Below are 14,707 nucleotides of genomic sequence, written 5' to 3' on the forward strand. Positions count from 1 at the left end.
CCGGAGTCCTTAGCTCCCTCCGGGGTTGGTGTGGAGAGTTCCTGGGGCGAAGATGGATGCATGATCCTCTCCGCATCCTCCAAGTGACTGTTCCGGCGTAGGGTGCCTTTGTATGTGAATTGTAGAGCCGATGGAAACAGCCATCTGTAGCGGACTTGCTGCTCCTGAAGGAACAGTGCCAGGGGTCGGAGTGCTCTTCTTTTCTGGAGGGTGAGTGGTGAGAGGTCCTGATATATTTGGAGTGGCGTGCTCCGAAATGTAATTTTCTCGCCTTGGCGGCTGATCGCCGAAATCGCTTCCTTGGTTGTAAAGAAGTGGACCCTCGTAATGACATCTGGAGGGGAGGGGGTCAGAGACAGACCCACGACGCGGGCGAAGTCTGTGGGTGTGATCTAGCAAGAGCTGAGATTTATCCAGGTCTGGGAGGAGGGCCTCAAAGAAGCGTCCCACGTAGTCCGCTAGCTTGTTGTCGGGGACGGAGGTTGGGACCCCCCGAATGCGGAGATTATTGCGGCGCGCCCTATTTTCAAGGTCCTCATGTTTAAAATCCAGGATCTCGCATTTCTGATGCAGGGAGTCAATGGCTCTTCGCATTTCCCCTAGAGTGGTGGCGTGGTCCCGCGAGTGGTCTTCGATTTCTCGGAGCCTCTGTTCGACCTCCGTAACCCTTTGGTCCGTCTGTTCGATTTTGGTGGTGAGTTCTGATAGGCATGAGCGGAACTCCGACTTGATGTCTGCCATGAAGGCTATCAGGTCCCCTTTGGTAGCGAGGGCTCCCCCGTCCTCTTGTTGTTTCTGTGGAGTGAGTTTGGGAGGCTCTTGCTTCTTGCTTTTATCTAGCGTAGTGAGCATGGTGGAGATATCTGCGCCCTTGCCAACCTTCGTTTGCCTAGACTAGACATGATCGTGTTTGGCGGTCTTGGCTGGAAGGGTTGCGGCGAGGCCAAAGCTGTGTGCCAGCCGCCTAGGAGAGTTCAAGCATGGGAGTGCGAGTGAGACGTCGGAGTAGGTGTGATTCCGCAGTAGACTGGGTCGCTAGCTGGATGGGTGGGCCGGGGCGCCCCAGGAAGCACTGAGTGGTGCGTGAAGGGAGGGCCCGCGAGGTCGGGCTTCTCTGGGTGGCTCTCGGGCTTATCTTGTGGCCTCCGTGTTTCCCCTGTCGACCTGGCCGAGTGCAGCCCCCGATGAAGTTCTCACATGTTCACCAGGCAACCCCGGCACAATCTGGCTGGATCCGTGTTGGCGGGTCCGTCTGCTGCTCCTCTTCGGTCCCCCTGAAACCCGTCGCCATCAGGTTCGCAGTATGTTGTTGAGTTCCGGCGCAGCCATCATCTTGGTTTCTTCGAATGGCGACGGGGGAGCGGTTCGGTCGCTAAGTTCTAGGAGAACGCTCCAGCGTTCGGAGGTCATTGTAAGCCAGGTTGTGCCTCATCGGTTCCGATCGCCGTAGATGGCATTGGCGACTTGGATACTCGGTCAGAACCGCTTGAATTTGGCGGCGGACATCCAACGGGCGGCCTCAAGGGAGCGACCACATCTATGGCGCTCCAAGCCACGCTCCCCTCCATTTTCGTTTTTATTTCAGCACCCACAAGCCCATCCCTCTACCCAGCTTAGTTTGGGAGTGGCCTCGGCATCTGAGAAAAATACATTAAGGAAGATCTGCAGCTGTAATGGCAACTTCCATCACATATTCACATCCCCCTTCACAAACCCTGACCCCTCCTTGAGGGACCCGACGATGTTATCCAAACGTCTGAATCGCAGTGGAGCAACTCCTTTCCCTCCCTGTGCTGGGATGTCCAATGAGTCTCCGAGCCCTCCCCAGCCCTCAGCATTTTACAGGCATTCAGAGTTCCCGCAGACAAAGGGCCAATGTAAAGGTAGATGGAAACTCTACAGTGTTTCTAGTAGAACTTGACAGTCCAGAAGACAATCTGGCGTGGGAGAGATTTGAGGTAGGTACAACAATTGACGCTCTGGATCTGCCATCAGTGTTGGTACTTTAACAACAAGGACGATGTTCCAGAGTTAACTAGTTTGAATGGATTGTGTCCTCCAATGCATTCCACATCTTTCACATTGTAATGTCCACAGCTGTGCAATTCGGAAACTTTTTTGGCAGAGTGCGTCCTGCGTTTATGGCGTCGGGTCCATGTCCCTCGAGGGCCTTCGTCGAGGACGACGTCACAGGATGTTATAAATAGGACGCATGGCGCCCGTAGCCTCGGTTCCGTTTTTTACCCGAACGTGTTAACTTCGTGAGACTCGACGCGCCTCGTGTGTTTTCTTCATTGAAGATGTCTTTCTCTTCAACCCCTCCGACTCCGCGGTCCAGTTTTAAGACCTGCCGGAGCTGCAAGTCTAAAAAGTCGCTCACCGGCCCCCACTACATTTGTTTGTGGTGCATCGGCAAGTCGCACGACACGGACGACTGCTCGAAATGCCTGTCGCTGACTGCAAAGGCCTTGCGGGAGCAGAAGGTAAAGCTCCAGGTAGGTAGGGGCTCGAAGCCTGTTAAGTCCCGGACTTCCAAGTCCAAGGGGGTTTCCACCGATGACTCGAGGGGAGACTCTCTGCGTTGGAAGGAATCCTGAGGCTCTCGGTCCCAGAGTGGTTCCCGGCACTCGCGAAAGCGCAGTCACTGGTCGCCTTCTCCGTCCTCCTCGGAGGATGGTGCCTCGAGAGGATTACGTGCCCTACGAAGTCCTCGACTCCGGAGGAATGGGTAGCGTTCAAGAAATCTATGATGGCGATTTTTCAATCGCAGGACACTGGTTCGGTTGCGCCTTCTGACGAAGCCGGCCTGGATCGGTCTAGGTCTGTAGCTCGCATGCCTTCGGGCTCGGGTTCAGGACGCGACACACATCGGGAGCCGTCGAGGTCCCGTACGGACAACGTTTTGAAAAGTTTGCAAGAGATGTGTCTCTAGGTCTCGGTTCTCGTCCCCAGAGAGAAACGCAGCAACCTATTGAGGGCTCAGGGCCGGCGTCGACTCGTTCGGCGCGTGTCCGTCTGATTCTGACATCAACGCCTTGCCGTCATATCATCACACGTTGCCGTTGGAGTTCCCAGACATTGTGGATCTTCCAAGAAAGGCTACATCGAATTCGGTGAGGCCGGTTTTGGCCTCCAGGCCATCTTCTGTCCCCAGACCTGGGTTTCAACCCCCTCTGGATGATATTTTTTGAAAAGGAGGAAAGGTCTGAGGTTGAGGAACCTGGTGACCTTGATGATGCTCCAATTTTTTTTTTGGGGACAGTCAGTTTGAGGACTTGAGACAGACCCTCCATGATGCAAGTGGACTGGACACTTCCCCGGAAATGGAGTTTGGTAGACCTGAGCCTGGGGCTCATGCAGAGTCTTCTTATAGGAGACTCATGGCACGAGTCTCGGAGTATCTGGGCTGGCCTAGTCCTCCAGAAGACTTTGTGAAAGATGATCTGATGGACATCTTGGATCAAGGTTTTGCCATTTCATTCTAACTTGCAGAAAAGGGTGGCAGCTGCTTGGCAGTCCGCGGAATCTCCAGCGGCTGTGAATACAAATCTTACTTTGAAATACCACCCTTGCGTTAGCGACCCCAGCTATTTCTCTACTCGCCCCACTCCTGAGAGGTTGGTGGTTCTGCGGCTACGGCCGCCTTGAGGCAGGCGGCGTACCCTACCATCCCTCAGGATAGGGACGACAAGCGCTTCGACCGTTGGGCACGGAAGGTGTTTTCTGCTGGGAGCATGGCCTTGAAATCTGCCAGCTCCACGTGGGCCTTGGCAAGGTTTACACATACTCTGTGGTCTTGTGTTGCTTTTGGGCTGAACGTATTCTTGAGGGGGAGGAAAGGGATGGTTTCCTTGCTATTGTGCAGGATGACCAGGATGCCATGTGTGAGGCCATTCAGTCGGGTTTGGATACGGCGGACAGCGTGAGCCGGTCCATGGCTGCAAGCACCGTTATAAGCAGATTTGCATGGTTGCGGAAGTCTGGGTTTGCTCCGGATGTGCAAGCCCGTCTTCTGAACATGCCCTTTGATGGCCCACATTTATTTGGCAGCAAGGCTGATGAGAACCTTGAGAGGTTGCAGACCGCAAAAGCTGCTACAAAGTCTTTAAGACTTAAATCATACACACCTGACGGCCCTTTCCTTTCCCCACAGGGATGAAAGGTGGAGCAAAAGAGCCCACTATGAGCAAGGCGAGAGAGGCAGATGGCGCAACCAAACGGCGCACCAGTTCACGAGAAGGAGAAAGGCGGCAGGAATCGAGAGGGTGGCGAATAGAGAAGCAACCTTGCCCTTTTCAGCCCAGACCCATGTAGCCTTTGTGGAAGAGAACCTAAGACTGCGAACAATAGCACAAGTGTCATGCAACAGATGTCAACGGTACCCGGGACAAGCCTACGCCTATAAGCAGGAGTGAGGGAAGCTCCTGTGTCTATGGTACTGGCCTTGACTCTTAAGGAAAGAAAATCCAAGCGGTTCATCACAGCCGGTGAGTCGAGGAGAGAACCGATCAGAACCGGGCTGTGTTGAGAGAGAATCGCAAAGTGGCAAATTTGAACCATATTCCATTAACTGTGGAAGAACTGTAAAAAGTGTTAAAGGGGAGACCAGCTGCAGAGGGAAACGGTTATCACGACCGTGCTAACTCGAGAGATTCAGGTCAATCCCAATCTGAGAAAACCTGCAGATACCAGAAGGCCGTAGGAGAGCCGCCTAGATAGGTCAAAGTGGTCATACAGGAGGTCCAGCAAAATCCTGTACAATCGAAAGTCTTTGATCTAAGAACAGTTCAAAAACAAGGGAAGTGAATCCTGCCAATATTGAACTGGATAAAAGAGAATTGTGAATATATAGAGGGGTCAGCTCCCATAAGAGGGGGACCCAAGGGTGAGCCACTATCATCCTAACCGAGAAACCAATAGTGAACCAAAGGAGGGAAGTTGAGGGGGGAGAAGGGTTCAAGCCCCAACGAGATCATCTGCGGGTGAAGCTATCACCCAAAGTTCATTGAGAAAAGAACTGACACATAAATTGAGGAATACGATAAGTGGAGGGTCCGCGCCCGGAGGAGGGGCACCCATGGGTGAAGCAGTCACTCAACTTGAACTGAAAACCAAAGGGAAGTGAATCACGCTAAAGAGAAGAGGGATATGAAAAGGGTCAACGCCCAGAAGAGGGGGACCCAGGGGTGAAGCCATCACCCTAAGTGAATAGTGGTGAACAATTAAGAAGGGTCAGCACCCAGAATAGGAGGACCCAGGGGTGAACCATTATCACCCTATGAACTTTAATTTAGTTTAAGTAACTTTTGTTTTTGCTACTCTGTACACGTCAGGCCTACGAAAGGCAAGAGACTTTCAAAAGTAAACGAGACTTGGCCATCGGCTGTCCTGAGAGCTGCCATTGGAACTGTTGTCTCGTGCTGGAGAAGCTCGAGAGTGTACTGTGCTCCAAGATCCCATTTTACCCCACGCTCAAAGCGTGGTGAAGGGAGACCCACGCTGCTGCATCCAGACACATTATTAAAGAAAACTTCTGTCTTTTTACTTGAAATCATCCCACAACCTTTGTATATTAATTGTAAGGTTTGGCAATAGGTTTCCTAGTGTAGGCTCTTTTTTATTTGATACAACGCCACTAGGACTGCCTTATTTTCATTTGATGGTTGACGCTTGTTCCCATCTTATTTGTAGGTTTAGATTTGGCATTTTTCCAACCGCCATACAGAATTCCTTGTTCAATAAACACCCTTGAACTGTGATTATTTGTGTCCGTCTTACTTGCTGTCACCATGAGTTGCTCACAGTGGCTATTTCCATTTATCTTACATACTAGGAATTACAGGCTCACAGCCTTCCTCATTGGCTAATCCCTGTTAGAATTGTATCGCAAAACCCATGTCATAAAATTACTTGGCGTATAGTATTTTTTCTACCATCATTCGGCTAACAAGGGCTATAATTGCCCAGTTGGCCTAACTAAAATAGGCCAGAGGTTTCACATGTTCAATATCTTGTGTTGTCATAATATGTAGCTCCCTAAATTGTTGAAAAAGCAGTATCACATTACCTCTATTCAAATAGGGGGATTACTATGTGGGTGCAATTTCCTCAATCTGGATAGTGCGAAAATGCGCCAGTATCTTGGGGAAGAGTTTCAGAATGCCTGGTATCTTTACTCGGACACCCTGTGCCTGTATATTCTTGTTGTGCCTGTGTATTCTCGTGTAAGTGCTGATCATCTAATTCTTTTTTCTTACACCTCCACGTCAGCCGTCCCTGCAACTGCCCAAGATGTATCCCATGCAGTAGGTTTACCACACTGCACCCCTAGATCCACCTCATCCTGCAGCATATCTGTAGTCCTATTAGAGTCATTTGTGACTTTTCAATACCCTTAATCTCAATCTGGCCAACTGTATCCACTTCTGGATACTGTAGCCATTTCCAGTGCTTGGAATTATGGCTTTTTCTCATTGTATTAACTCCATCCTCATTGACCAGGGTTATTATTTTCGGGCTAATTAATGTCACTGCAAGTGCCCCCTCGTTCCTTAGTGGCTGTTTTTATTGGATTATTTTTTTTTTTGTAACTGCCTGCACCATTACCTTATTTTTCCTTTTCCTATGTTTGCAGGGTTGCTTGACCAGAGCAGATTGTAGAAGTACAATCACAGTTACAGACTCCATTTACTCTTCCATACATGATCCCTGCGTTTAATTACTGTCCACTATACACATGGATTTAACATGCTTGAATCGTTAAGCATGTCCTCCTCCTCCCATTCTGCCTTCCTTTTTCACAATGCCTCTCTGCTCCACACCTGCACACTACGGGGTAAAATAACATCCACTACCCTTGCCAAAATACTTTTAATGGCTTTGTTCATTGGCCAGGGTAGAACAAAGACCAAAAATAGCATCCATGGTCACTGACATAGTGTTCGTCGTTGGGACAAAGTCTGACTCTTTTAATCTCTCATTTTCCTGCGTAGTACTACCCAACATGTCTGAGCTGGTGGTTAGTTTATCTTCGATGCGCTCTAAATCAGGAGTCCCTGACAGATTTGCGGGAGGCAAGGATGCCGAAACCACCTCCGCAGGCTGGAGGCCTGCCAATGACGCCGCAAATACAGGCACATATTCAGTAATTTACTGTTGTCTATTTCACTGAATAAAGTAGGTGAAGTCATCAATGTAGTTCCTGTTGTCTGAGACATAGCGAGAACAGGCAAAAGGTTTGTAATATTTTGCCATTCCTGCCGCTGTATGTAAATTGGCTTTAGGCTGCCAGTCTCTCAATTTTGTTGTAAGTCAGGATTGTCCATTATCAAAGTCTCCAGTATATACCTCTCCTGTGTTCAGACTTACCCCCTCCTCCCCACTTGTCCGCGGGCTAGAGGCTTTCGTAGAGGTTTCGGGGACAACCAGGAGCAGTACCCTTAAGGCTTTAGTCTGCCATACTTTATGGAGCGTTTGGCTTCTTTTATCCACTGCCATATATATCGATTCATTATACTTCGCAGAGGATATGAGCGGGGAGGTAGTAGTTTAGTAATCTTTCACTTATTACTTACACCATCCATTTTCAATTACGAGGACAGTCAAACGTATGAAAATAGGTACCCACTTTTTCAATGATCAGCATCTACTCATGAATGTTGAAGCCAGTCTTCGGTACCTTCTCTTGCCCGTTGCCCCTGTAGGTGCCTTTCCCCGGCTTACTACGTGTGAGAGAAAATAAAATAACCACCCCTGTCGGGGAAGGAGGCACTGAGACCTGGCTGCAAGAGTTCAAAGGATGGTTTATTTCTCCAGCTAGGAAATAACCCAAAAAACTCCCACCAACATTTACATCAGTGCTAGTATATATATATTAATTAAAGTAACTCTAACAAAAAATGCTAAATGGACCCGATTGGCCAGGTGGTGTGGTGCTGTAGGTGTGGGTGGTATCTCTTCCTTCTGGTTGGCTGAGTGGCTGACGAGATGACGGACGTCAAATATCTTGTGCTCCATGCAGGTCAGGGTCCGGTCACTGTGGTCACTACCTAAGCTAATATGTTGTATTCGAAAAACACTAAATAACAAATTATCTAAAACATTTTATGCTACTATTTCTACACAAGTTACACAACAATTATTGTCAGTACAATTGGGTCATTTGTGGCTTTAATTGGAGGCCTTGACCTTACTGTGCATTTAAAAGAATCAAGCTGAGTTTCACATATCTGCTAAGTTTTTAGACCTATTAGTATAAGTAAAAACATATATTGTGATAAGATGCTTAAGGTTAGTAGTGGGTGTGTTGGGTGGGTTTCGCAGCACAGGCAAGGGTCTGGCACTTGAAAGAAAATACCTTGCAGGGAGCGCAGGGTCAAGATGGCAATAAATTGTTCTTAATGGGGATGGGTGGCTGGCGCGTTTATGGGAATGAATCGAGCAGAAAGTGCTTAGGTCATTCTGGTTCACATGCTGGTTCTCAGGCGAGCAGTGATCTCAGAGGAAGAAAACTGTATCATATTGTTTGTTGCAACTTTCTCCGGCTTCTGCGTGAGAATGGAAGCGCAGAGCTTTCCTTTGCAGGGGGAGTGCAAGGGTGGCGGCCAGCCAGCTGCCTGCGCGCCTTGTGTGTGTGTCTCTGTCCTTGGCGGCTGCGGTGGAAGGGGAGCTGAGCATTGCTGTACTATCGCAGTGAGGCCTGTTTACCCAAGATGGAGTCGAATGGGGGCACAAAAGATGGATGCCCCGTGTCCTGCTCAGTAGTCCCATCTATATAGCAGTCAACTGTGGTTAACCTTACATAAGGGCACGGGGCAATCCCACTACCGGAGGCACGTGGTCCAAGCCTTGTACTGAGGAGCGTACGACACGAGGGGGCTCGAGGACCCCTCGCTCCCATACAACCCCCACGGCTGCACCGTGGACCACTGCAGACCACTGTCGAGCCGCCCCCAAAACGCCAATTATCTTTTTAAAGAGAGTCAGGAAGCACTCTGTCAGCAGTTCCTCCCACATGCCAAATAAACACTGTAGAGATACTGCAGACCACACTCCAGCCACTCTGCGCCGCTGTCAATAGTGTAAATCCAGGTGCAGTTTGAATTTCTTCCGGCTTTTACAGTCGACCAGTCGGAATCAGATAACTGCTCATTCATTTCAGGCTCTCAGATTTTCCGCTCTGGCTGTTCCAAGGGCACTTTAGAGGTTAAAGTTACAGAGAGTAGCCAGTAAACCATAGATGCAGAGAAGGCAGTTTTGCAACATGACTTATAGGCCATGAGGGTCATGGATCTTGGCATTTAATGGAGAGGTAATTAATGTCAAAATTCCTTGTAGCTTAATATACTTTGATTTTCCAGAAATACGTGATTTATATTTAGATTTCACGAAGCCAAACTCCAATAATGCGCTCTTGTCTAGGACCTGTTTCAGCTTCCAAACCTGCATGCTGCCAAGTGCGCCAATTCAGCATTTTATTGTCAACTGTAATGGCTGGATTCTTCCAGCTATGACTCCAAAGATAGCCAGTTTTCTGACTTAGTTATGCAATTCGCATATTTTCATTCAGAAATCATATGCGGTACTGTAGGAAACGTTTTGTCAAGACGGAGTCGATAATCCATTGTAAGAAGACAATCCAAGGGAATAAGTGACACCGACTCCTTTTCCATATATACTCGCATCAGGGTGGACTCGGAATCCTCACTAATCCAGTGATGTAGGTTCCGCAAGGAGAAAGCAGTGTGATATTTCCTGACATCCGGAAAACCAAAGTCTCCTTCCTCTACTGAGCGCAAAATAATTGAAATTGACATTTTCGGGTGAGCTCCAATCCCCACAAAAAGTCTCTGAATACCTTCTTAATTTCCCCCAATAAAGATAGCGAAAGAGGTGTAAGATCTTAGGAAGCGCGCTCATCTTAATCGTGCCAATTTTCCCCCATATTGTACGGTTGATTCTAGACCATCTTTTAAAGTCTGAAATCATGTCCCCAAGTTAGATACAGATGTTATCCTCCAACATATGGGTGGCAACCTTTGATACATGAATGCCCACGTTTACAAATCCATCTCTAGCCCAGCAGAAATAATTTCCCGGAACACAACTTGTGTTACACAGTGGGGTAATTGCAAACATTTCCGTCTGGGACATATTAATTTTGAAATTCGATATGTTACCACATCGATGAAATAGCAACAATACATTCTGAAATGAGCGCTCTATTTGAAAGGAATAGGAGAGATCATCTGCATATAGTAACACTTTAGACACACAAGCGCCACATTTAATACCCTGAATGTTATCATTTAATCTAATTCCTGCCACTAAAGGTTCTATAAATATATTAAACAAAATGGGAGATAGAGGGCATTCCTGATTGGTTCTACGTTGTATGTTAAAGACAGTAGAGGTAACCCCATTCATGAAGATCTGAGACGTTGCCCTACTGTACAGTGCATGAAAGAACCACATAAAGACTGGGCCAAAGAGAAGATATTCCAATATAAACCTTAAATAAGCCAAATGTACACGATCAAAAGCTTTCTCTCCGTCCCCACTCACCACCATTAGGGGATTGTGCATACCCTTATTAAAATGAATGGCATCTACAACCTCTCACCTGTTACAGCTTTAAGGGCCCTGCATAAATCCAGTCTGATTTTGATTAATAATTCAAGGTAATAATAAAAACGGTCTTCTCGCATTCATTTTTGCCAAGAGCTTAACATCCACATTAATCAGAGAAATGGGCCTATTATTTGCACATTTGGTCCCATTTCTTCCTGGTTTAGGGATTAAATTGATTAAAGCCAATTGCATGGACTCCGTTAGGAGACCCGGCTCTATGATTGGTAAATAGGTGTCTAGTAACATAGGGCATAGTAGGTCACTCAATTTACAGTAAAACTCAATCGGAACACGTCAGGCCTAGGACATTTATTCTTGGGGTTATTCTTAATTGCTCTTAATAGGTCTACTGTAGGCTCTGCATCTAAGGATTCAATTTCATTGGGCCTCATTACGAGTCCGGCGGCAACCAGCTGGTTTTTACAGCTCGGTTACCGCTGGACTCGTATTACCATTCCGCCTCTGTAACTCCCGGAATTACCAGGGCATTACGACCCTGGTGTCCTGGGAATTCCGGAGGCGGAATTCGGTAAATCCCCATCCCCATTCCCATTGCGTCCTATAGGACTCAATGGGAATGGGGAAGTGGAAACATTGGTACCATCTCGTGATGGTACCAGTGTTCCCACGTCCGCCTGCAGGCGGGCCGTGTTAAACCTGCCAGGTCAGACCTGGCGGGAATGCCACCTCCCGCCTGCAGGACTCGAGAACAGGCGGTCCGGAAATAACAGTGGCGGCGGGTTTACCGCCACTGTTATTTCCGGACCGCCCGACTCGTAATGAGGCCCATTGTCCTGCAATATTGGCGGATTCATTCCTGGCATAAACACCAATGTTCCAGCTTCTGTGCCCGATTCCTCAGACCTATACAGCTCCTCATAAAAGGCCCTGAATGCTTCCATGATATCCTCATTTTTTGTCAATGTCGCATTATCATCCGTGACAATTGACATAATATTCTTACTCTCCTCTAACTTTTTAAGCCTGTTGGCCAATAACGACCCTGCTTTCTTGCTATACTCCCAATACAATTGCTTAACATAAAACAATACTCTCTCAAATTTCTCAATCAACCTACCATCTAATCGCTGCATGGCTTGGTGTACTCGCTCCCTTTGATCATCTAAATGGTTTTCACAGTAGTTATTTCCTGCTTCCCTTAGGGCACTTAGTAAATCGTCTAATTCACAGGCTTGAATCTTTTTAATATGAGAGGAAAGGCTAATTATCTTCCTTCTAATGGTGGCCTTTAGTGCCTCCAAAAAAACAAAAACATCCTCTACTGAGTTTTTATTGTCATTTATGTAATTAGTAAGTTATCTCTAATGGTTTCTCTAATCGCTATGTCAGAAAGCAACCTAGTATTGAATCTCTATTCACTAATGAACAAGAATCCAGTATGTTGGGGAATAAACATTTAGAAACCAAAATAAACATTGATTATTTAATAAATTTAGAGGGCGCGCAAGCAACGATGTGGCCATGTCCTAAAATGAGAAATAGTTACAACGAGCCATTCTGACAAATATGTTTTAGTTCTCGATCTTTAAACTTTACTCTTGTGTTAATGCATTTTTTGGGCTATCCCTCGTCAGCTACTTACTATGTTTCTTAAAGTGATCGCCAAAGTATAATGATCTCAGCCAGAGCACATGTGCTCTTGGTGATGGTCAAGCTGCTGCAGTAGTAATACAGAGCTGTTGACTAATTCCTGCAACATCTATTCCACAAATCTTCCGGTCATCCCAAAGCAGCTACCAATGAAATAGCAGTTTTTGCTGCAGGGGACATCCTCGCAGTCTGTTCTGAAGTCTACACTGTTGCTCAAAGACCCACTTGAGACAATCCCTTAAGTAGTGGCTTATCACTCTACACTCATGGCATCCCGGGCCCCACCTCAGGGAAACACCTGAACCACGATTGGGAGAAGCCACTTCCTTAGTTATAGTTTGGCAATGAGACCCTGGGATGGTACCTGGTTTGCTTTGTCACCGTTGATGCTGCTTAGGAGTGAGTTGCTGCTTTCTGGAGTCCTGGCTCTAAGAGATGAAGTGGGTTCAGTGCAATCTACCCCCTACCGGTAATCGCACCATCTACCAAAGGGACAGCCACTCGGTTTCTCTCTCAAGAATCTGCCTTCACAGTGACCTCCAACATAGTGGACCAGCATCTAGTAAACTGAGTGGACTCAATCCAGATCCTTGCGAACTGTCCCAGGAGATCCACCTCCTTTATTCCCTCCATACACACCACCCCCTCTCCCACCAACCATGCGTCAAGCAAAGATTTTTGTTTCCATTGCAGATATTTGTAGAAGTCACAGCTTGAGCATTACAGATTACAGAACCTGGTGTGCAAGGTGTTCAGAATGCAGCAACAGAGCCCTCCTTTGTTTGTCGCTGGTTGGGTGCTGCTGAGTTAACTTGAGTTTGCATGTTAGGAGGTTCAGGAGTGTCTGCCAGAGCCCTTGTTGATTCTCACACCCCTTCAAACATGTCCAAGAAGGGGATGTTGGGTTCCTGTTGTCCATCCTTATCACATGTGCATTCATGGCTTTAATTGCCTGCTCTCCAAGTGCCCTGACAGCCCCCGCGAGTGGTATCCAGACACACCGTAGCAGGATCTGGCACCAGTATTCTCTTTCAAGACATTGCTGCTGGACCTCAAGCAGATGTGATGATTCCACCTGCCTCTTCCCATTGCTGCATGTGGTGATAGCAACAGATCACCTACCTGTTGCTTCTGTGCAGGCTCTGGTATTGCAACCTGCTGAGTCGGGCGCTTTTGTGGGTCTTGGTTGAAAGTCCAGATGCTGGATAGCTACACGGTAGGAGAACCATTCCTGGCTGCCATGGATTTCTTCTTCATGGGCACCCACATTTGAAGACCATCCTGGGCCAGGTCTGCGTTCTCATAACTCACAGGGCAATATTTGTCAGATTTACTCCTGTCAATGTAGTCCTCTTTCCAACTGTTTCTATGCTGGTGGTCAAAGCTCAACACCAATGTTGGACCGGAAGAATTAAAGGTGGCCCAAAACCACCATGCTTTTTATGGCGCTGGTTTGGGCCATCATCCTCCGCGCTGTTGTGTGCCTCTGCATTACCCTCATGCTAGTGATCACTTTCCTTCTGGCAGGGAGCCACCTTCCCAGCACACACATTACCACTGCCAGCTGCAGGATCTTTCAGTCCTATTTGTACTCATTTGCCGGAACAGGGACTTGTTTACCTTCTTTTGCAGTTCGTAATGACTAGCTGCAACCCACCAGCTATAAGGCATGCACCCACCAGCTATTGGCAATCCCTCAATGCATAGTCTGCTATGGTCATAGTAACCACCCAAAAATTGTGGGATGCAAAGTAATTCTCTTTGTCTTACTTTGACCCCCAACTCGGTTTTTGAATCCCACTGCTGCCACTGGTTCAGAATGAAGACCATTTCTCCCCATCATGTTCTGGATAGTTAACAACTGTCCATAAAGAGCACAGGCGTATTGGGAGTCATTTAAAACCTGAGATGAGGAACATCCTTGAACCAAACACACAAGGAGGCACAGCTTATACAGGAATATACGTGATCCTGTTGCATACAACTCGGCTCTCCCAAACAATCTGACCAAGCTTCAAACTTAACACCACTTTATTTAGCAAACAACCAGCTCGCCAAACATCACAGTGCATGCCGAATGGCAGAGCAGCCATCAAAAAGGTAAGATGGTGTGTAAGAGAGAATGTGAGAAACTTTAAGTGTACAAAAGGAGACGATTAGGAGTGATTTCCTGCTGGCCCGGAAGGTGACCAAAAGACAGAAAGAGAGCAAGGGGAGAAGACACTAAGGAACGAGAGCAAGAGAACGTGGTGACTGGTCAAAAATAAGGAAAAGAGGTGATGGAACTGGGAGGCATGCTGACCTCTCTCTTTGCACAAAATGAAAGGGAAGTGGCGGCTCTGCAATGGTTGACCGCAGCAGAAAAAATTTGAATTTGGTCACAGCACATATGCAATGAAGGCTACATTTTCGCCCACAAAAAATTCTGGCCTAAAATCAGCCAGGGCAAACTTCAATGGCTGTAAAC

The 14,707-nt window shown here is 47.5% G+C and overlaps 1 protein-coding gene across 2 annotated transcripts in view; it reads left to right on the top strand.

Annotated features, from left to right (window-relative positions):
* Positions 1-14,707, top strand: part of IDH3B (isocitrate dehydrogenase (NAD(+)) 3 non-catalytic subunit beta) — a 455,202-nt gene that overhangs the window by 79,384 nt on the left and 361,111 nt on the right. The window lies entirely within an intron of this gene.

The sequence above is a fragment of the Ambystoma mexicanum genome, chromosome 6q (genome assembly GCF_040938575.1).
Source record: "Ambystoma mexicanum isolate Mex_15411 chromosome 6q, UKY_AmexF1_1, whole genome shotgun sequence".
NCBI lineage: Eukaryota > Metazoa > Chordata > Amphibia > Caudata > Ambystomatidae > Ambystoma > Ambystoma mexicanum.